This window comes from Vicugna pacos, chromosome 28, assembly GCF_048564905.1.
Source record: "Vicugna pacos chromosome 28, VicPac4, whole genome shotgun sequence".
NCBI lineage: Eukaryota > Metazoa > Chordata > Mammalia > Artiodactyla > Camelidae > Vicugna > Vicugna pacos.
In genome coordinates this window covers 5,768,929-5,790,261 of record NC_133014.1, presented here as the reverse complement: position 1 = coordinate 5,790,261, position 21,333 = coordinate 5,768,929, and the positions used below count along the sequence as shown (strand labels likewise).

Below are 21,333 nucleotides of genomic sequence, written 5' to 3'. Positions count from 1 at the left end.
TCTATGTGCAGCCAGTTCCATCAGTTCCATATCACGCCCTGAACTGTATACTGTCTTACATTACTGAGTACAGTTTTGTGATCGTAAATCTCATCTTCCTGCTTAGGTTACACATTCTTCCCGAGTAGAAGCCGAAACGTTTACCGCCCGTTCGGAAGCCCCATTTTTGGTATGTCGTAGTCATTCCCGAAAAACATGCAGTTAAATTGCACTCGCCATCCAAACAAGCCATGGCGTACAGATGTTCTTACCGCATTAAGATGCTTAAGCGAAGTGTGTGCCATTTCCCAGCTGAAGGGATAGTTGATTGAATAAATGAAGGATGCCAACAAATATCTGTTGGATTCATGCTGAGTATCAGTAAAAGGGCCCACTGCCCCACCGCCACGGACCCACAGCTCAGCTCTCCGTGAGGGAGGAGCAAGGGAGCAGGCGCGCTGTTCTTGCAGTCCCACTGGCAGAGGTTTAGCAAGTGTGTCGCAGAAGTCTGCACCCCGTAGGATGCTGTGTTAATCCAGGTCACTGGGGAAACAGATGGGATTAAATGGGCAAGGATATACAGGGGGAAGTGCCTAAGTGGGAGAAAATAGGAAAGAAGCTGAGAAAGGCTGGGAGAGCCATCAGAATGTGATGCTTTCCTGACTCGGAGAGAAGGAGAGTTGGGGGAGGGTTGGGTGAGAGTCTGCTGGGTTGCCAGGCAGTGAGGATGCTCCAGCTAAACCGGAGAAGTCCCAGGAACAGACCCCGCCCAGCTCAGTCACTGACAGAGAGCAGCCCGCTGTGGGACACACTGTCCTGATGCAAATGAATGATGGACTTCGGTGGAGCAGCTGGGGTCCTTGATCAAGCACACCCCCCGAAGTTGGTAATCTGCAAGGCACGACCACCACAGATGTTCGTATTTTTGCTTCACTGAAAGGGCAACTTTGCCTGAAAGAGCCACATCCCTCTTCTTCCCATGTCCATTCTCACTGTGACCAAGGAGGATCCTTCGGGTTGAAATGAAAGGAAACTAGACAGTTACTTGAAGCTGTAAGAAGAAATAAAGATCTCATATTTCATAATAAGAACACTTCTCAAAGAAATACTAAAAAATATCTTCATGACTGCAGGGTAGGGTAATATTTCTCACACAAGCTACATAAAGCACTAACCAAAGGAGAAGACTGATACAAAGATTACATCAAAATTAAAGACTTCTGTTTATCAAGAGATGCTACTCAACTGCTTGTACCCCCAAAGACTCCTGGAAATCCAAAAACAAAAGCTAGACAACCCCACAGAAAAATGAGCGAAAGACAAAGACAAGAACTTAATATCCAGCGGCCCAGAAACATGAAATGGGGCTCCACCTCACTAGTAATCAGAGAAATGAAAACTAAAATGATGGTGAGATACCACCGAATACAAACTAAAACTGCGATGAGATAAACGCTGATGACACCAAATGTAAGTCAGGATGTGAAGCCCTGGAACCCCATACACTGCTGCGGTGGGGTGGGTGTAAATGCCAGTAACAAAACTGGAAACTAGTTGGTTCTGCCTCTCATGCTCTGTGACTCAGAAATTCCATTCCTTGGTAGAATCCCCAACAAAAATACCTGCACGTGGGTACCAAGGGCCACGCCCAGAAGTGTTCACAGAGGCACTGCTCAATGTTTCCAAACTGGAAACATCCAAGTATCCAACAGTCGCAGAAGGGATAAAGAAATGATTGTGGTACAGGGTGTGAAGTGGGTGAAGGGGGCCAAAGGTGCAAACTTCCAGTTATGAAGTAAATGGCATGAGGATGGAATATTACTCAGCCATGAAAAAGAATGAAATACTGCTATCACAGCAACATGGACGGACCCAGAGATTATCATACTAAGTGAAGTAAGTCAGAGAAAGACAAATATCACATGATATCACTTATATCTGGGATCTAAAAAATGCTACAAATGAGCTTATTTATAAAACAGAAAGTCTCATAGACATAGAAAACAAACTTATGGTTACCAATGGGGAAAATGGGGAGGGATAAATGAGGAGTCTGAGCTTAACGTATATAAAAAAGATAACCAACAAGGTCCAACTGTACAGCACAGGGAACTATATTCAATACTTTGTAATAACCTATAACAGAAAGGAATCTGAAAAAGAATAGACATGTATATGTATAACTGAATCGCTTTGCTGTACACATGAAATATTGTAAATACTTCAATAAAAATGAAAAAAATGTCCTGAGGATGTAATGCAGAGCATGGTGACTATGGTTAATAAGAAGGTACTGCATATTTGAAAGCTGCTGAGAGAATACATCTTAAAAGTCTTTATCACAAGAAAAAAAAGAAAAAAAATTGTTGTGACTGTGTGGTGATGAATGTTAACTAGACTTACTGTGGAGATCATTTTGCAATGTATACAAATATCAAATCATTATGTTGTCCACCTGAAACTGATACAGTGTTATATATCAATTAGCCAATTATATCTCAATTTAAAATAATGATAATTAAGTAATAATTTAAAATAATTTGAAAAAGAAATGATGGTGTGTTTGTATAATGGAATAATATACAACATTGAGAATGGACGTCCTACAGCTTCGTGCGATGACATAGATGATTTTCATGAACGTAATAAGTCAAAGAAAGCAGACACACACACACAATACGTGTATATACTGTATCATTCCCTCTATGTGATGTTCAGACAATGGGCAGAACTAAATTACAGTGTTTAATGGTGCATGTTTAAGTGGTAAAAGTATTCAAAAAAAAAAGCAAGGAAATTATTATAAAACCTTCAGGTTAGTGGTTACTTTAGGAAAAGACAAAGCAGTAGTGATCAGGAGGGGGCGTGAAGAGGGTAGCAGGAGTGTGGAACTCTTTTTTGACCCAGGTGGTGATCACTTGGGGGTTAGCTCTGTGAGAATTCACTGAGCTGTATGCTTTTTGTGGATGTCTGTAATATTTCACTTTTTAAAAAGGTTAAAAGGACAAATGATTGCCAGGCAGCCTGCAGGACCCAGCAGAAGACAGACAGTATCACATTTTAGTAAATCCTGAATATAGTGACTCCTCTTGCATGTGTAGGAGTCTGGGTGTGAGCCAAGAGGGGGAGGGGGAGGATGGCACAGACCAGGATGGGGATGGGTCTGTGAGCTCCCTGGACAGCAAGCGGGGAGGCAGGGAGAGGAAATCATATGACTTGAAATTGCAGACCCTGAGCCAGACACTCAGGGAGACATAAACCCAAATAATCAAATGCCCTAGGAAGACAGAAGACTGAAGGACCAAAACCCACAGTGAGCGAGAAGAGTGGGCTCATGGACGTGAGTCCAGAGGAAGTAAGGGGTGTTACACACCAAGGAGAGCGTCAGGAAACACGCCAGTGGCACGCTGTGTGCTGATAATGCCATGTACACGGAACAAGCATCTCTGGTCCTAGGACTCACTCAGGAACTGCTCTGGGTGCTGTACAGAATACAAAAAAGTGTAAGACAACTCTCTTTAGTTTTAACTAAGATAAAACATACCCTCATGAACATTTTAGCAATAATTCAAGTTTCCATTGTCCAAAGGATAAAACCCAACCTCACCCTCACCCACAGTATTACAAACGCCACCGCAGTTGGACCCCATGCCAGGGTATTGTTACCAACCTGGGCCCTTGGACTGTTCAATGAAATGCGCAAGAAGGCAGATGAGAAACTCAGGCAAGGTTTCACTGGGGCTCGTGCTACAGCAGGAGGGGGCGAAAACAAGAAAGAGCTGCCCTTACTCCCTCCTTGAGGACCAGCTGGTTCCTTACATGGGGTGGGGGGTGGGGGCAGATGGGTGGGTCAGGCAGGAGGCGTGGCTTAGTGGTCTGCCCTCCCCCGCGGTGGTTCTGTGTGCAGGGATCATGCTTAGTGCATGCTTTGGCGCTCAGCATCTCAGAAAGGGCAGTTGGTTTGTAGTCCTTTTGTATCTTACTGTTTATCATTGCTGGTACTGCACATGCCTGCAGTTATTTTTAGTTCCTTATAGTTTCTTTGTATTCCGTTGCTGGAGGAGTCATTTGTCCAGGTACAAGCCCTGCGGTAGAGGGTCCTGGGTCCCATTCCCGGTCTCTCGGTATCTCCCCCTGGGCGTCGCCCTTCCCCAGAGCACTTCATTCTCGCTGATCCTGTGACCACCTGGCAGGCACAGTTCTCCGCACTTTACATCTATTCATCTCACCTTGGGAGGTAAGTACTGTTGTAATTCACTGTCTGAGTTACATAACAGGCCCAGAGAGGTTAAGTAAGTTGTTCACATTCACACAGCCTGTAGGTGCTGGGGCCGGGACGCCAACCTGGGAGTCTGGCTCCAGTGGACCAGCTCTTAACCATCATGACTGAACTGCAGCCGTCTTCCTCTTCCCTGATGGGTCCAAACCCTTTCATCTCGCTGTGCCTTTGGACGGCTCCCTGTTGGCTTCCTCTCCATGGAGAGAAATCTATTCACCTCTCTAAGCCCAGCTAGAAGGCTGCCTTCCTGTGTGGCCCTCCATGGCCTCCTCAGGGTCAGGCCCCGCCTTGGTCTTTCATGGGCCTCTCCTAACTCCTACCACGTCCTTGAGGGACAGAAACTCTGACTTGTTTGTCTATAGGTCCTCTCCAGAATCTGTCACCCCTGAGGCCACTGGCGATGTGGATTTGGATGGAAGAGGCATCTACGTCCTCAAAGAGTGTTGTTGATATTGACCATCATGAAAATTAGAAGAAGGAGAGGCCGCTGCAGAGTGAGGTAGCTCAGAGAAGGCTTCTGAACCTTAAAGGGTGAGCAAAACACGCATAACAGAGCGTGGCCGAGGCGGGAAAGGCGTGTGCACGGGCCTGGAGGCTCCAGCGCACAGGTGTCTCCGGAGGCTGGTTCTCAGACCAAATCCGTCAGAGCAGAGGCTGCAGGCAAAGCCGTCAGGGTTCAGGAGGTCAGAATATCCAACTCTCAACACAGATAGCTACCCCGGGAAGCATCAAAAAGCTCTGCTCCTTAAGTAAATCCAGAAAACTGGAATATGTCCACGTACAAGAGACCTGGGATGCCAATTTAATCGCTTTAGATTTTTTTTTTTTGCTAGTTTTTATTGGAAAATATGGTGCACAATTAACTGCAGGGTTGGAACTGCTCTGAATTAGGCACTGTGTTAAAGAAATCAGTATCAGGGTGTGGAGATTTTACTGCAACTAGACTCTGAGCTGTTGCCATCAATCAGGGCCCAGTGTGCAACCCACACGGTGCCCATGTGACGCCCCTCAAGCCAAGAGCACATCATCGTGGTACAAACAGTCCTGCCTTAGGCAGGCTCCAGCCAAGAAAGGGGGCACAGGCCATATGAAAGGGGCACTTCTTAGAGGGGCCTGGGGAGGACTTCTTGTGGCTTCTTTTTGGAGGGCCTGGAAAATACATGTCACTGGGTTTGGGTTACTGAGGGGATGTCTCTGCAAAGCAGACTGAGTGGACAAGGAGAACTGACCTCCACCAGCTGGATCGCATCTTCCGTGCTGTTTAGTCTTCGCTCTCACGATCACCTTTCTTCTAGGTGAGCGTTAGGAACATAAGGAACATAAGGAACATACAAATACTATTTTCAGTAGATGTCTAGAAAAGAAGACGTCTCTGCTATTCCACAGAAGACCCCAGACCCACCTTAACTTCCCTGAGCTGTTTAGAGAGGCCCCTGCCCCTACCTGCCCGCCCCTCACTAAAGGAGAACCAAATAGAGCCAGTAGGTTTGTCATCACATGAGAAAGTCTCTCCTTTTACTTCTACAGATTTGCTTGAGAGTCTCCTCAAATAGAGTATTTCACTGGCACGCCTACAATTACCAATTCCTTTAATGACCCTGATCTCATTTTTGCAAACAAGCAAACACTGCTCCGTGAGCTTTCTGGGCTGCCTAAGATGGCCAAGTTAGTAAGCCGTGAAGTCTGGCCCAAGTCTAGGACCTCAGGGTCCAGCTCTGTCCCACTCGATAGTAAACACATTACAACAGAGTCACATCCTCCAGGACGTATAAATTTTTCCTGTATAATTTTTATAATTCCAATTTGGAGTTTTCCTATAACTTGTAAATGTTTCCTTGTGATTCAAACGGTTACCTTTTCAAGTACTCACCTAGGGTTTGAGCTGATAGTCGCTGACTCACCGATACCGCGTTAAGTTTCACAGACTCCTAATTAAGTATTTTATTTCCACTTCAATGTTTTATTTTCATGTTTGGGAGCCAAAACATTTTTTCCAGTTCTGAAATATTGCCTTGGGTCCTTGAGAGGTCACAGGGCACCAAGCCAAGAATGAGTCATGGCAGAAAGAGCCCTCTTCTGGGCTCCCGGCCCCAGCACAAGGGTGTGATGTGAGCAAAAGGCCTGGAGCCTGGGGCACAGAAGTCAGGCAAGGTGGCTGTCACAGACCCAGCTGGCCGGCATGGAAAGGACAGGCTCCAGGCACAGGCTGGCCGTCTACAAGCAGCAGCTCTCTCCACAGATCTGCTCTGGGACAATCTGCTGCCCGCCTTCAGGAACCGGCTGTGCCCTTCTGTTAACTGTGCTATCCATCCACAGAGTTAAGCCAGCATCCAGAAAAACTTCAAAGATGATCGGAGGAAGAGTTTCTTCTATCCATTAGTGGAGCTGTCCCTAAAAGAAACCTCAGGGGATTCAGGGATGCTGGTCCAGACTGACCTCATCACCCAAAACTCCCAGCCCCAGAGAGCGCTGGGATTGGACAGGAACGCAGAGTAGAAGGGAGCCCCTTCTTCTGTTGCCATGGAGACACGCAGGCCCCTCCCACCGAGCCGGGAATTAAAGCTGTTTCCTCTGCACCTCCTGTGACCGATCTTGCTTTATAAGCAGCACATTCCCAATAATTCTAAGCTGAGATTTTGTAAGATGCATTTTAAACGCACAGACCAGGGAAGCCTAACTATTTAAAGACATACTACTCCAAATTTTTTTAGGGGAAAAAAAAAAGCTTTAATAGTGTAAGCAGTCCCTCCCTAAATGTTGTCTTCGGATGTCCACATTTTTATGTTCTGCAGAGTTGTATTAAATTAGAACTCGGGACCACAGTACTTGCTAAACACATTTTGCACCAGCCCTCTGAATTTGGAGAGAGAAGCAGGTCGTTGCTGGTACCATGCCACCTTTCTTCAGTAACTGAAACAAAGTCAAAGACAGGCAGACACCTGGAGATTTGGGGGGAGCGCTGCTCATCGGTTCTCCAAGTCGCCACAGAGAATAACAGGTTTAAAGGCATCTTTACATCTAGTCAGGCCTGAGCTGAAACCTCTCTTCCTGAGTGAGAAGGTACACTGAGGGGAGGGGGACAAGGGTCTCTGTCCTCTGAACAGCAGGTCATCCCAGGAAGACACTGCTGACCCGAGCGCTCATTCGGGAGAGACATTCACATGAAAGACAGAGCGTGCGTCTGGGGCAGGGCGCCCGTCGGAACTTCCCAGGCCTCCCTCTCACCTTCAGGATCCAGTTTCTGGTCCTCCGAGCTACAGGCTTCCTTCTGAGAGCTGGTTCTCTCTGCAGGTTCACCAGGCTTCATTCACCAAACCTGCTGCTGCTTCGGCACGTCGGTCCTGGGACTCCCGAGAGCGCGGCCCGCCCTGGCTCCTTGCCTCCGGGGAACTTTCTTTGCCCATCTTCCCACTTCTCTCTCTCTCTTCCCCCTTCCAATTTCCCCTCTGATCCCTCATGCCCTGGGGCCGCCTTTGCTCTGTTTGCCTTAAGGAAGGAGGGGAATAGCTAAGCACCGTCACCGTCATAGACGTTTATTAAGCACCTATGGAACACTTCACATGGAACACCTCTTTTTCTCTTCCAGCAATCTTGAGTCAGGCCCTATGTCTACCCCATTTTCCAGAGGACGAAATCCAGTCTTAGGAACCGTGACTATCTTGGTCACCAGTTGGCAAGTAGCAGAGTTGGGGTTCAGCCCAGACTGTCCAGCTCCAAAATCTCCTCTCAAATCATCTCTCCAACGAATCATTCATTCATTTACCCAATGGATGTTTAGCGAGCTCTCACTACATGCCAGATGCTACAATTTTTATAGACACTTTGTTATATTTTTCCTTCCCTGCTTCAAGTATTTTTTTCTTTTATAAAATGAAAATTAAGAAACCCAGGCCCTTCCTCTGAGCATATCTTGAAGGTTTCAGTTCAGCAGGAACCTGTGGGCCAGAGTCAGAGGGAGGAGAGAGACCCCCCTGGTCCTCCCCTCCCCGAGGCAGTGGGGTTCTCTGGCCTCTGCTGCGACCAAAGGTGTCCGTCCCTTTGGCCCTAAGACAGCGCCATGCCTTGACCTCTGTTTTACTGACTGGCCCGGTCAGCAGACAGAGCGTCTCTGGGTCATTGTTCCTCCTTTGCATTTCACGTTTGGTTGAAAGGTAGCCTGGCAGAGCAGTCCACTTAGACAGTTCGGAAGGAAGGTTCAGGAGGCCCTGAGGAGTGACTTTGCCCCTGCGGTTCAAGGATGCTGAGAATGAGCAGCTGTTCCATATGCCAACGCTGACCAAGTGCTTGGGATTCACAAGAGGAGAGGCAGCTGGAGTGTGGCGGGACCCCCAAAGTTAGCCCCGTGGGTCCTGTTGGAGGAACTTCCTATCTGGATAAGTCAGGATATCTTTGATTGCAGGTGACAGAAAACCAACACAAAGCCACTTAAAACGGCGAAATTGGGAGTTTGAGATTTGCAGATACTGACTGGTACATATAAAATAAATTAACAAGTTTATACTGTACAGCACAGGGAACTATATTCTGTATCTTGTAGTAGCTTACAGTGAAAAAGAATATGAAAATGAGTATATTCATGTTTGACTGACGCATTATGCTATACACCAGAAATTGACACAACATTGTAAACTGACTATACTTCAACAACAAAAAAAAATAGTGAACAAAAAAACAGCAAAGAGTGGTGGGGGGTTGGGGCACATACACTTAGGCCTATATAACTGGGATGTCTAAGACATGATGGTTTCAGGTACAGTTTGATCCTGGGTTCAAATTCTGCTATTTGAAATCTGCCTCTTTTTCTCTTACTGGAGACTCTGCTTCCCTGCGTTGGGACCTATTCTTAGGCAAGCTCTCCTAGTGTGTTAGCAAAGATGGCATGGATTTATTAGCTGTAGAGACAGTGATTCCAAAGAAAAGAACATGTCTCTTTTCCCAGAGTTACAGTAAAATTCCAGGGGAGGCCCTGAATGGTCCAGCTGGTGTCGCCTGCTAATTTCCAAATCTGTCATGTAGCCGGGATGGCAGAGGGCTCTGGGCCAGGTGCCCACCTCTGGGACTGAAAACTGGGATGGGGCACTTGGCCCCATCTAAGCCACTGAGAATGCAGAGGATTGGTTCCTCGGAGACGTGCCAGGAAGAGAAAAAGTAAACACATAAAACATTCATCTAGGACCACATTAGGCTGGCTTCTACAAGGTGCTTAAGTGACAACTTAATAAAAAGGGGAAAAGTGCTGTTTCAAAAACCTGGAAGACTGTCAGGTAAAAGAGAGAGTGGACTGAAGAGAGCACTGAATCATAACCACTAGACCACCAGGGATGAGAGTGGACTGGAAAGACTCAAAATTACACGTGGGAGTTATAAAAGAGGCAGATTTCAGCCCAAGGCCCGGAAAAACCCTCTAGAAGGGAGGACGGCAGAAAGGGTGCTCACAAAGTGGCGGGCTCCCCTTTTCCAGAAGAGTCCAGTGGGGATGAATGGTCACCCACCCGTGAGGCAGGAGGGGGGTCTGAAGTCAGGCGTGTTGGGGGACAGTCTGATCCCAAAGACCTCTTCCAACGTCAAGCTCTGGTGATGTTCAAACAACTAATTTTCACATTAGAAAACACTGAAGCAGTGACACAGCCGCCCTCCAGGGGCACACAGTGGGCAGCATTGAGGTTTTGCATTTTTTTTTAAACTTAACTTTTGCTGAGGCCCTACTGAGTGCCAGGTACTGGCTACGTGCTTGCATCCTCACAGCCAATCTTGAAATAAGTTTTAGTGACACCCCCCCCATTTAATGAATGAGGAAACCAGGGTACAGAGAGGTTAAGTGACTTGCCAAAAACGGCACAGGAAGTAGCGAAGCTGTGACCTGAATCCAGGCCCGTTTAATTTCATTTCATTTAAACCCAAGCCCTTACCTGGTTTGGTCTTGGGGCACAGGCAGGCCCACTGCTTCCAGAGCATTACACCTTGCCCTCTGCTCACCTGCTCCCTCCTGCCCACTCGGGATCCGAGTTGACGGGGTCCAGATGGCGGCCGGCGGGTCTAATGAGATGTGAAGGGTATTACTCACGGGGAGCCAAGGGTGGCTGGGAGACAATCCCAGATTCACGTCTCCCCACTTGAGATGTCAAGTGCAAATGTTACAGCCATGCATTAAAAATGAACACAGCCGCAGAGCCAGCATCGTCACGGACCCCCTTCCAGCCCTGGCCCCTCTGGTTGCTGTGGTCGGTGCATCGGATAAGCCAGGCCCCTGGGGAAGCTCCCATTTTCCTTCTGAGTTTTTAGAACAAGTAACTTAGTTTTTCTAAGCTTTTGCCTTTTTCCCTTCTTTTTAAAAAATTGATCTCAGTGCAAAGTTAAAGATATTGGGGGGAAAAAAGAAGTATCAGGAAGGAAGCAGAATTATATTCTGTTATATTATTATATTATATAATTATATTATATATCATATGCAATTTTATATGCTATATTGTTATATTATAACATATTATAGGATATATATTATATAGAATATACCTCTTTGCTTACCAAGCAAGTATGTGTTTAGCACCCACTATGTGCCAGATTCTGGGTTTTGCAGCAAAGATAAATAATTGTTTCACTTAGCAGTTGAAAAATACAAGTTTTTTGGACTAAATAATAGAAGAATCCATAATTGAAAGCTGCACTATTTACCTTCACGATTCCTGGTGGCGATTAGTAGTTTAAGTACAAGAATTCGTATTAAAAGCTGTGGTGGATGCCCTGCCACTTTTTGAAAGGGCCTTCCCAGGAAACCAGGGACTTTACAGCTGGCTCCTCAAACTGCAGAAGAGATTAGATGGGTCTTGTGCTGCCTTGAGGCCCCACGACGCTCCGGGTTCCTCTTAGATTCCTTTTTGTTTGTTTTGTTTTGTTTATTGAAGTAGAGTCAGTTTACAATGCTGTGTCAGTTTCTGATGTCCAGCCTCATCTTTCAGTCACCCATATATGTACACATATTCCTTTTCATAGTCTTTTTCATTATAGGTTACTGCAAGAGATTGCATATAGTTCCCTGCGCTCTTTGGAAGAAACTTGTTTATCTATTTTATACATATTAGTTAGTATCTGAAAATCTCCTAACACCCAATTTATCCCTTTCCACCCCCTCCAGCCAAATTCTTTAAAAAAATCACTTCATACATTAACTAGTAGGAGAGACTAAGAAGACAAATAGACGAAGGAAATACACGAAGCATAAAGCATCCAAGCTTGGAGAGAAGCACTTCTGGCCCGACTGCAGCTCTACTCATGGACCAGGGTTAGGGCTTTATCTAGCCCAGTGGTTCTCAACCCCAAATGCACATTAGAAGTACCTGGAGAGTTTATGGATATGTGTGTGCACGTGTGCGTGTGTGCATGCATGTGTGCGCATGTGTGATACCAGTTTCCTGGGTCTTCCTCTCCAGTGTTTTGGGAACATGGTTGGCTTCCTTACTGGGGCTAAACTGCCCTCCCGCAGGCTCAGATATGCTTGTTCAGGTGTGACCTGAAGGTATTTTTAAAAGCTCCCAGGTGATCTAGCACCCTGCCAGGCCAGGAACCACTGCCCGAGACCCCCTGAAACAGAATGACCTGGGCACTGTTTAAAGAGCTCCCCAGGCACAGCTGACTATGTCTCTAAAGATGGGGGACCCCTCCTCCTGGCCCTCAAGCTCCTCTACACTACATCCTGGCCAGTGATCTCCTTTACGGGAGAGTCTCTTCCCCTCCGCTTCCACCTGGGTCAGGCGTGGGCTTCAGCCAAGAGAGTGTGGCCAAGGGAAGCCTAGGGGCTTCTAAGGCTGGGTCATCGAGGCCATGCACTTGCGCCAGCTTTTCCTGGGGCTCTGCCTGCCCTGCTGGAGACGCCACGTGCAGGTGCATAGGTCACCAGGCCCGGCTCATCCCCACCGAGACACCACACGGGGTCTGAGGCCTTCTTGGACCCTCCAGAACAGCCCACACCCCCGAGTGTCACTGAGGAGTGGCCGCAGGAGCCAAAAGAACACCAGCCGAGCCCTGCCCAGCTCCCGACCCACAGGCTCCGTGGCTGTAACAAAATGGTGGCTGTTTCCCACTAAGTTTGGCGGATTTCTCACGAGGTGGTATCAGCCTGGGTACCAGTTGACTCTAAGGTGCGACCAGGGTGAGGAGCCGGCCTCTCATCCCACGGCCATTTGCCTACATGATTGTACATGGTCCCCTCAGACTAGTGCTGCCTGGGCCCCTGCCCTCCCGGAGATTCCTGCCCGGGTCCCCTGATTCCGGACACCGCATCTGGTGTCTGCCATTCCTCCCTTGTGGGATGGTCACAGAGGCCCCAGGTCACCCAGGTCCAGGTCCATAGCTGGTGGGCCAGCCTGTGGTGGTCACCGTTGGAATCACCTCACCCCTGGTTGGACCTGGGTCCCATCTGTCGAGGGTCCCAAACATACACTGCCAGAACCCCAATAAACCATCCCAGTGTCCGCAGCCAACACTGCCCACAGGTCCGTCTTTCACAGGATTAGCAATGTATCAGTTCCTAATGGAGTGACATAGTGAAAACAGAAACCAAATCTTCCCAACTCCGAGCCCTCAGCGACACTTAACCATCAGCAATGAATCGTTTACCCTTCCTCCCAGAGGCCTTTTTCTAGCTACCACTGGTCACGTCCTCTCAAACCAGTGGGAAACCTCCGCTATGAGACCACCTAGGACTTTACGTTGCCCATTCTTAGAGAAGGCAAATCTAGAAATAGGACACAGGCATTCGGGAGGCCTCACGGCATTTGGGCCCAAGTGTGTATTGTTAGAAAAGACTGAAAAGGGCCGGCGTCTCTGGATGTAGCTGCCACGCCCAGGCTGCGCTCCCAGAGGCCCGGGGGGCAGTTTTCCCCGCACCTCCTGCAGCTCTTCCCATCGGGGCCTGAAACTGATAATCAGGTTTCCAGGTTGGTCTCGGCTCCAGAATGTGGTGGTCTGAGCTGGTGGTCTTCGTCCTTTCTTCATCAGGAAGCTCTGATGTTAACGATGAACAACCTTGCGGCCACTTCATCAAGGACTTGCTCCTGAAAGGCAGCCCATCGTTGACAGGAGAGCTTCGCAGAGGCCAAGGGCAAGGGCTTTTTGCAGTCAACGTGGTACAGCTTTGTCAGGAGTACGTTCTAACAGGTTAACATCGCATTTCAAAGAGAAAGACGGGCAAGTCTTAACTCAGGCCCACTGGCTTGGGACTTGAATGGAACAAAAGGCAGGTGAGTTTTGGTTCTAGCAACAGTCATTTGACTCTGGAGAGGGTGTGGAGAAAAGGGAGTCCTCTTGCACTGTCAGTGGGAATGTAAATTGGTATAGCTACTATGGAGACCACAATGGAGATTCCTTTAAAAACTAAAAATAGAGAAAACAGACTTACTATATGATCCAGCAATCCCACTCCTGGGCATATATCTGGAGAAAACTCTAATTCAAAAGGATACATGCACCCCAATGTTCACAGAAGCACTATTTACAATAGCCAAGACATGGGAGCAACTTAAATATCCATTGACAGGTGAATGGATAAAGAAGTTGTGGTATATTTACACAATGGAATACTACTCAGCCATAAAAAAGAATTAAATAATGCCATTTGCAGCAATGTGGATGGACCTGGAAATTTTCATCCTAAGTGAAGTAAGGCAGATAGAGAAAGTCAAATATCATATGATATCACTTATGTGTGTAACCTAAAATAAAATGACACAACTGAACTTATTTAAAAAAAACGGAAGCAGACTCACAGACATAGAAAAACTTGTGCTTACTAAAGGGGAAGGGAGGAGGGAGGAAAAAATTAGGAGTTTGAGATTAGCAAATATGAGTTACTATATATAAAATAGGTAAATAACAGAATCCTACTGTACAGCACAGGGAACTACATTCAATAGCCTGTAACAACCTATAATGGAAAAGAATATACATATATATGACCGAATCACTATGCTGTACAACAGAAATTAATACATTATAAATTAACTATACTTCAATTAAAAAAAGAGTCATTTGAAACTTCCCTCCTGTAAATGGGAGCTAGGTCCTCGTAGCCTTAAAGGGTGGTTTCTGAAGGGGAAAATGCCATTTTCCCAGTAACGTGTTGAGGAAAACCGTGGAGGCACATTATTAGCATATATCAACTAAACATGGTAACATCAATACTAGAGTGAAAATGCAGTTCAGGCTTCTTGCTAGTAACAATTGCAATGACTCATCCTATATAACTTGAATAAGAGTTCCATTTCAGGAGAACTATTTTAAAATCACAGATTTGAGGATTTGACTTCCATTCAGTCACTTCAACAGCACATGCTACTGAAGAAGAATGAAATTGCATCTCAGAGACCGACATGGTATCGTCAGAGCCGGTGAGGGGAGGGTGTGGGTTTTAACCTGATTTATTTTTCACTCGAAGCTGCTGCCAATAAGCTACTCCTGGAGGACACTGAAAGGTCCTTTTCTGTTTTGAAAAAAAAAGCTGACACATTTTATAAAGAAGTGCTATGAATATCTGAGGGAGAGCTTACTGCAGGATCTCCACCTTTTTTTTTTTCATTTTCCCCAGGGAGTGGAAAATGCATTTCTAAATTTCAAAATCTTGTCGCAAGAAAAAAGCACCTGAGATACTGCTGGTGGTGCCAGCAATCAGGCAAATAGATAGGATGCTCTTTTGAGTTCCGAAGGTGAGTTCAATTACAGGCTAAAACTGTCAGGTAACATTCACAGGATGCTTGAGGTATGATCACGGTGAGATCCCTACGTGAGTCTAACATTTTAAAAATTAAAAAGAAAAGGATAAAATAATTCACAGGTTCTTTCTCCAGTGATTACTCTGTCTTAGCAGAAACGCCTGTGCTTCTTCACAGGTTAAACAGAGCTAAGAAACGAAGGCGTTGTAACACGCCTGGAAAAAGCCAGCCCCATCCGTTCTGGCTTAGAAAAAAAAATTTTTTTTTCCATTGAATGTAAGATACATACAGAAAAATACCCATACAGTAGGTGTCCAGCTGATTGAATTTTCACAAACTGAACACACCTGTTTTGCCAGCACGCAGGTTACAGAAACAGAACACAACCAGGAGCCCCTCCTTCTCCCACCCCCAGGGGTAACCAGCATCCTGATTCTAGCACCATGGATTAGTTTCGCCTGTGATTGTGCCTCCTATAAATGGAATCCGACAGACTGTTCTCTTTTGTGTCTGCCTTCTTTCACACGTGTCGTGTCTGCGAGATGCATGCATTTTGCCGCATGGAGTTAGAGATGGTTCCCTCTCTTTGTTGGTGGGGATTCCATTGTGTGAATACACCGCAATTTATTTCTCCATTCTACAGTGGATGGACATTTGGGTGGCTTCCAACTGGGGGCTGTTAGAAAGGACCAGCTGCTTCGTGGGGCCGCTCGGAACAGCACCGGCCCCGAGCCGGGACGGCATTAGCAGTCGGGTCTTTCTGCTGGCAGATGCAGACCTTGGAAGAGAAAGGCCGCGGTTCTCCACCTGTGAGAACTGCCTCTTGTTTTCATGAAAAAAGCGACAAAAAAAGACCAGCAACTGAGAACTGAAGTAAGCATTGTTTGCATTATCACAGACTTGAGCAGCTGGCCATGGGAATTGGGATTGGAGATAATAAGGCAACTTATCTTACTGAAACGGGATACAATCTAACAGTTCCTGAACAAGGACCAGAGCCCGCCCAGGGAAGTGCAAGACAGTATAAACCGGGAGGGGACATGCTGCCGAGAACTGAACTGAATCAGCTCCTCTCAATGGGTTATGAGTTTAAAATGAGGGCGAAAAGCCCAAGATTCTTCATAACCCAATCACTAGCTTAACTCTTCCCTGGGGGCGCTGGGATGGCTTCCCCACCCGGGGCCGCCCAGGGGAGGCTGCCCAAATTTCCGTAAAGTTCTGCTTCTCAACTGTAAAAAGGAGGTGATAACCACACCCTTACAGGGCCTCAGGGTCAGAGAGATACGGCAGGTGGAAGGAAAAACAGGGAACACTGAACAGAGGCCGATCAAATGCTTTGCTCCCCCGCGGCACACAAGTGCCATGATTTAGGTGGGACAGAGGACGCAGAACCAGGCGCTCCGAGGTGGGACTGGAGGACAGTCAGATGGACTGCGTGTTCCTTTTGAAAATGCAAAAGCACATATGTGAGAAGACTGCATCGGTGCCAGCCCCGAGCAGGAGGCGGTGGGGCGGAGACGAGGCTGCTCCGGAGAGAGCACATGGTAGGATTGGAGGGGAGAGGGCCGTGCCTGGAGCATCCGCCTTTCTGTCCTGCTTGACTTCACTCTGTGCCTATCAGACTCTGGTTACCACGAGGAAAGCCCCTGTAATTATTTGCATCTTGGAATATTCCCTCCTGTCCAGACAAACCCACCTTCTTAGGCACTGGACCTCCTCGCTACGTTAACAGAACGAGGCCTGAGGCCTCAGAATTTAGCTTCTCTGTGTGGGCCCTGAGATCCTGGCTCCAAGACAGCCCTTCATTTCCGTTGTAAGTGGTGATGACAAGTTTGGACTTTGCACACAAGACAGTATCATCTTTGGGAATAAATGGCAGGCAGTGCAATGATGCTTTGAGGTCCTGGTGTCTAAATTAGCATCTCTATCATGGCTCCAGCTGAGCGCCCGTTTCCACCAGGCCTGGAGATGCCTCACTGAGCTTTGCAGCCCAGGGGGTGTGTGAGGGGGGCAGCCCCAGCCTGTAAGAGGCTGCAGCAGAGAAACAGCAAGTGCTCTGGAATCAGGCGGCAATGTCACTCCAGCTCAGCTGGTTTCCCCACCGGCCGGCCGTGAGTCTGAGGTTGGAATCCCAGCCCCAGTCACAACAATACTTCACACTGATTCAGGGATAGTGTTTCCTGGTCCTCAAAGCTACTTATTTTATCCCAACTTGAGAGAGATCAGGCACAGATCATCACACCCGTTTTGCAAACAAGCTCAGGCAAACCCGGAAACAATAGACGACTGTCCAGTGCAGGAAGAGCCATTGGCCATGGGTCCACAGTCTTTATCACCACACACCCGAACCAACCCCCCTGCTTTTTGCAGTTCCCATTTTGACTGGGCTGATACAGTATCAGACAATTTGCAACTGCCAAACTGCGACTTCGGGAATAAAAGCAACTCTGAATGTAAACACAAGGTATGAGTCAATCTCCTTTTAAGCATTTGGTTAAGACAGTGGTGCCATCTTGGGTCTTTTTTTTTTTTTTTTTAATTGCTTTGTCACCGTCTGAGATGGTTCCCAAGCTCTGAGAGGCTTCCAAGATGCTTCTGAGGTCAGGATCCCTGTATCACGATGCCAGGCCCCTCAGGGCCCCCCTCCTTCCCAGGTGGCGGAAGGAACACCAGAGCCACACCCACTGGCGCCATTCACGGTGAAATCAGCCTCCCGGGTGGCCTGCACCCCCTGGGGCGTCTGTGCAGCTGTCCCTGCACACAGCAGCTGGGCGTCCTGGCCAGTCTCCTTCGGGCTTGTTTCAGTTATGACCTGAGTGAGAAGGCTAACTTAGAGGACACCTTAGTGGTTTTGCATAACCTTGACGATTCCTTTTCTTAAAAAGCTATCTTTCAGCAGCCTTTAAACCTCTCTCCTCTCCTCTATTGCTGACGACCAGCACCTCTTTGCTGCCACTCTCCTCACAATTTCTTTTTATTTTAATTGAAATGTAGTTGATTTATAATGTTGTGTTAATTTCTGGCGTACAGCATAGTGATTCATTTATACATATATATTCTTTTTCATTATAGACTCTTACAAGCTATTGAATATAGTTCCCTGTGCTATATAGTAGGACGTTGTTGTTTATCCATTTTATATATAATAGTTTGTATCTGCTAATCCCAAACTCCTAATTTATCCCTCCCCACTTTTCTCCTCTGGTAACCATAAGTTTGTTTTCTATGTCTGTGAGTCAATTTCTGTTTTGTAGATAAGTTCATTTGTGTCTTTTTTTTTTAAGATTCCACATATAAGTGATATCATAGGATATTTGTCTTTCTCTGTCTTATTTACTTCTCTTAGTATGATCATCTCTGGGTCCATCCATGTTGCTGCAAAAGGCATTTTATTCTTTTTTATGGCTGAGTAATATCCTGTTGTACATATATACCACAACTTCTTTATCCAATCATCTGCTGATGGACATTTAAGTTGTTTCCATGTCTTGGCTATTGTAAATAGTGCTGCTATGAACTTTGGGGTGCATGTATCTTTCTGAGTTAGAGTTTTCTCTGGATATATGCCCAGGATCTCATCAGAATTTCAAGAGTCTCTTTTAAAGTTTGAAAATTTGCATTTTATTTTTAAATTAATTTTTAAATTGAAGTGTAGTTGATTTACAATGTTGTGTTAGTTTCAAGCGTACAGGAAAGGGATCGCTATATACACATACATATTCTTTTTCAGATTCTTTTCCATTATAGGTTATTAGAAGCTATTGAATATAGTTCCCTGTGCTGTACAGTAGGTCCTTGTTTGTTTACCTATTTTATACATACTAGTGTGTATCTGTTAATCTTGAACTTCTAATTTATCCCTCCTCCCCTCCCCCCCCTTCCCATTTGGTAACCATAGTTAAGAAAACCTGCATTTTAAATTAAAAAAAGTCTTGATGTGCAAGCAATCTTGACTTTCACCAGACTAAACAGGAGTTTCTCTTTGGCTTCCTCAAATCCGAGAACAGCCAACCTTAGGATATATTTTAGTCACCTTGTACCCAAGTGACACTGTGATTTGGTGAAAAGCTGTGCATTTGTTATCATAAAATACAAATGCGTTAAAAACATCAAATTGCTATTGTGCAAGCTCTTCTAATAGACTATCAGAATGTCCCTCACTTCAGAAATGACACACTTTGGGTAGAACTTCCCATTTTCAAAACCACATAAACTCCCCACCCGTTCCCCTTCCAACGCTTCAGCAATCTGGTTACGTTGTATTGTTCTTTCCCATTTCCACTGAGGCTTTACATCAAAGGTTACCAAGCATGAAATGCATAGGGCGCCTAGGACCGCTGTCACACTAAGGCAGAGTCCCTATTGTTACTTTCCCCTGCTCTTAAAGTCTTCCATTCATTTCACTGCAATCAGGACCTGTCTGGAAAATGTGTTATTTATTGCCCCATGACCAGAACCCAGAAGGAAATACGTTTGCCTTTGCATTGATGTGATGATGTGTGGACTGTGTTGTTTAAAAGGAAAGCAACTCGATTTTACAAGTGTGTTCTTTGTAGAAATCTGACCTTTGGTTGGACTGACTCATCTCATCGACCAATTCACCCCACCCCGATTCCTTTGCTCATTCATCCTCAGCCAGAAATTGTAAGGAAAACTACCAAAACTTTCATGAGAATGACTGACTCTCACTTGGGCTGGGGCTGGCTTTTGATCCTTCCTCTGGACTTAATGTTCATGGTACCGATTCTTAACTGCCAGTCTGATCTGATGCTTGTTCACTGTGACGGGGTTGGGGTTCAAGGTGATTCTTAAGGTACTGGACTTCCATCTATATCCCACAGAAAGCTCCATTCAGGTTTCCACAGATATTTGGTTCAAATTTCGTTTTTAAAAGATTGTCCAATTATTTTGCATATTGTAGTGTCATAGATTAGAATATGTTATTTACAAACCTGACACATGGCAGATCAGCAAGCTAAGTGTGTCGCAGAGAAAAATTATTTTTGTAAAGACTCTGAATAAATCTATCATTTGCTGGTTCCTTAAGTCCCAAGGTTCTAAGGCTAGTTATTTTTTAAATAACTGTTCCAGTTTACAGCCGTTTACATGAATGAAATAGGAATTTCTTATTACAATGTGACCAAAGCAAATGGAGGAAATAAACTAGACCCTGAGGCTGGCATCAGATTGCGATGGTTTCCCATAACCACAGTTTCTGTTTTTGTTATTTATTCAAACAGCCTGTAATTCCCATTGGGTGGCTTCACAATGTGTGAGCACCACTGGTTTGACATTAGAATGGAAAGGTAGCCCCTTGGTAGTTTAGGGATTCCTCTAAAACGTCATTTGAAAGATGGGCTTAGTCACTTTAAAAAAAAAAAGTTTGAAAAGTGCTGGCCAAGGAGCTGCAAGGTCCTGAGGCTGAGGCTGCCCCAAGATTCAGCATCCAGTTTCCAAGGAAACGAGGCAACTGCCCGGGGAGCTGGGTGGGGAGGGCAGTGCAGGAACTGGCAGGGTGCATCTGGTTCTGCAAGGACTAGGGAAGAGCAGGGAGCAGCTCTGTGCCCCCTCTGGGGGCGAGGGTCTCCAATCTCCAGCGTCCCTAGTCTCAGAGGTCTGTGGGTTGTTCCATCCCCGGCTTCAAGGTAGCTTCTGCTCTGGCGGGAGGAGCACCAGAGGAATAGGTGCTCACAGCCCACTTGTTACCCACGGGGTGGACGGTTCTTGTCCCTCCAGATCTGCAAGGGGAGTTCCCAAGGGACAGAGGCTAGAGGGAGCCAGGCCCCAGACTCTTTACCAGAACGTGGTGGAGCTCAGTGGAGGGCAGTCCAGTGGCTGCCAGAATCAGGGGGCAGCACAAAGATCCCTCCCTCTTCCTCCTCTGGGACATTGTGGGTGCTGAGGGTAGCTGTAGACCCAGGCTTGGGTCCCCACCCCCACCCTGGGGAGTGTCCTTCTCAGTTAACAAGTGGAATACTACTCAGCCATAAAAAATAATAAAGTAATGCCATTTGCAGCAACATGGATGATTGTTATTCTAAGTGAAGCCAGAAAGAGAAAGAAAAATACCATGTGATCTCACTTATATGTGGAATCTAAACAAACAAACAAAAAAAGGCAAACTTATTTACAAAATAGAAACAGACTCACAGACATAGAAAACAAACTTATGGTTACCAGGGGGGGAAAGGGAGTGGGAAGGGAGAAATTGGAGTTTGAGATTTGCAGATACTAACTAATATATATAAAGTAAATAAAACAACAAGTTTATACTCTATAGCACAGGGAATCATATTCAATATCTTATAGTAACTTATGGTGAAAAAATATGAAAATGAATATATGTGTGTTCCTATATGATGACTGAAGCAT

The 21,333-nt window shown here is 46.2% G+C and overlaps 1 long non-coding RNA gene across 1 annotated transcript; it reads right to left on the bottom strand.

The window, feature by feature from the left end:
* Positions 1-420: 420 nt before the first annotated feature.
* LOC140690124 (uncharacterized) lies at positions 421-3,731 on the bottom strand. The gene is made up of 3 exons (XR_012065310.1): positions 3,650-3,731; positions 3,353-3,461; positions 421-522 (listed from the first exon to the last, which is right to left on the bottom strand). It is a non-coding gene; the product is annotated as an uncharacterized lncRNA (long non-coding RNA).
* Positions 3,732-21,333: the final 17,602 nt, after the last annotated feature.